This window comes from Chrysoperla carnea, chromosome 3 (assembly GCF_905475395.1).
Source record: "Chrysoperla carnea chromosome 3, inChrCarn1.1, whole genome shotgun sequence".
NCBI classification, from domain to species: domain Eukaryota; kingdom Metazoa; phylum Arthropoda; class Insecta; order Neuroptera; family Chrysopidae; genus Chrysoperla; species Chrysoperla carnea.
In genome coordinates this window covers 21,230,849-21,233,172 of record NC_058339.1, presented here as the reverse complement: position 1 = coordinate 21,233,172, position 2,324 = coordinate 21,230,849, and the positions used below count along the sequence as shown (strand labels likewise).

The following is a 2,324-nucleotide window of genomic DNA, read 5'->3' as shown; positions in this document are numbered from 1 at the left end:
GTGTGTACATACATACATACATACGTGTTACTTATAACACAGGTACCTACGAATGTGTTGTGTGTTACAAATACAAACAGATAGCTTTATATTATTCTATGTAGCTTACCTAGCTAAGGTAGTATACAGCTAACTCTCGCTACAATAAGATAGAAGTATGTCATAAACATGTCACTGAATACGTGACAAAAGCGTTAATGTGGTTGGTTGCACCTGTATACATTAATGATTATATATATATATATATATAAGGTTGGAAGTCTATCTATCTAACTATGCATATGTGAGATTACAGAATGATTTAAAACTCTTTATTATCCATTATTATTTTTAGTAACAAGTGAAATTTACAAACTTAAAAAAACCTCCGACAAATTTTTCGAGTACGGAACCCTAAACTCGCTTTTGAAACATATCCAAAAACATTTTTCATTAAATTATCTTTTTCAATAGAGCATTTTCCAAGCTGTGTCGATTTTGAAGATCATCGCCAATTTTTTAGTTTTTCGGGTTCAAAACCCTAAACTTACACTTGAAGCATAGCTAAAAACACTCTACATTAAATTATCTTTCAAACGAAAACAAAAAAATCAACATAGGCTCATCCGTTTAGGCACTTTGTTGCCACAGACAGACAAACAGACACACACAAATAGCGGTCGAACTTCAAATCATACGGCTCAAATTTTACATGCAATTTAAAATAAACATGAGAGCTCTGTTTGGGAAAACGTTATCAAAGAAAACGAATTCACTAGTCAAAAAATTTATGTCACAAGAGAAATTTACAAAATTTAAAAAACCACCGAGAAAATTTTCTGGGGCGGAACCCTAATCTCACTTGAAACGTATCTAAGAACACTCTCCATTAAATTACCTTTCATACGTAACTAAAAATTTAAAGTCGGTTCATTCGTTTAGGCGCTACGATATCATAATCAGACACACATAGCTGTCAAAAACTCCTTTTTTTGGTTCGGGGCTTAAAAATCACCAAAATTAATATTTTATAATAATTTAGATACTCAATTCCCTTCAAATTTGCCCGTACAAATATAATCTTAAATGTGATTATGATTTTGCCCCGATTCTTTTCCGTCATCTGCCCATTACAAACTAAAAAATCATCACGCACCCTGTAACTTTTGTAACTATACCGTTAGAATTAAATGATGCACATATTTATATTTATTTTCATTTTGATAATTAAAACTTTTAAGACACCCGGTATAAATTATAAGTAAGCTAACATTGGCTGACTGCACCTTTACACTCATTAACACATACAATGTAAGTGTAATAATATAAAATGAGAGAGACATAATGCTATTTTATGTTGTTAATTAAAGTTGTTAACGAGATATATGATTATACAAAACCGCCATCTATTTTACATTTTAATTTACTTAGTGCAACCAGTGCTTAAACACAATATATATTTGTTTAAGATATGGTTAATTTTAATTTAAAATAAAATTTTATAAATAAATAAAAATTAATAGTTCGACCGTGACAGGACTCGAACCTGCAATCTTCGGATTGTTAACCGTAGATTTATTTATGGGTCGGGTGCTTTAATCGATAGTGGAACTACTTGTATGTGTTTGATAACTTGAGTTAAACCGTAACCTTTATTATCATCTGAAAGTAGCTTCGGGCTCCTTACAGATGACATACAGAAGTAGAACTCTTAAAATTTGAAAGTTGTTAAATAACTATTGTCCGGAGATCGGACACTTCTAACGAAAAGCTGAGACTCCGGCCCAAAACCGCAGAGATGTCAACCCTAGCCAAGGATGACTCTCACGGTTATGAACAAATACAACATATTATTTTATATGATAAATAATCCTGTATTTTTATTGCCCATAACTTTTTTCCTATAACTGTCGAAATCTTGACATACTTGTTTATGAAGCTATAAATTCCTTAAAAAATATTTTTTTATACAAAATATAAATAAAAAAATTATCGACCGTGACAGGACTCGAACCTGCAATCTTCGGATTCGAAGTCCGACGCCTTATCCATTAGGCCACACGGTCTTGTTGGAAATTTCCATTATTTATCGTTAAATATTTGTTATAAGAATTGATAATTTATTACAGGAAAACCTACGTAAACATGTGATATCAACGAAAAAACATCCGGGCAAGTATTTGTATGAATGTAAATTTTGTACAGTACAAAATATACAATCAACGTCAACAACAAATTTAAACACTATCAAACCGTTTCAATGTAACTATGCTCAAGAATTACGTAAACACCTGCTAGAAAAACATTCTGATAAATTCAACGCATATGCGGCTACATCATTTGTA

The 2,324-nt window shown here is 31.4% G+C and overlaps 1 non-coding gene across 1 annotated transcript; it reads right to left on the bottom strand.

Moving 5' to 3' along the window:
- Positions 1-1,972: 1,972 nt before the first annotated feature.
- Trnar-ucg lies at positions 1,973-2,045 on the bottom strand. The gene has a single exon. It is a non-coding gene; the product is annotated as a tRNA-Arg (tRNA).
- Between the last annotated feature and the right edge of the window lie 279 nt (positions 2,046-2,324).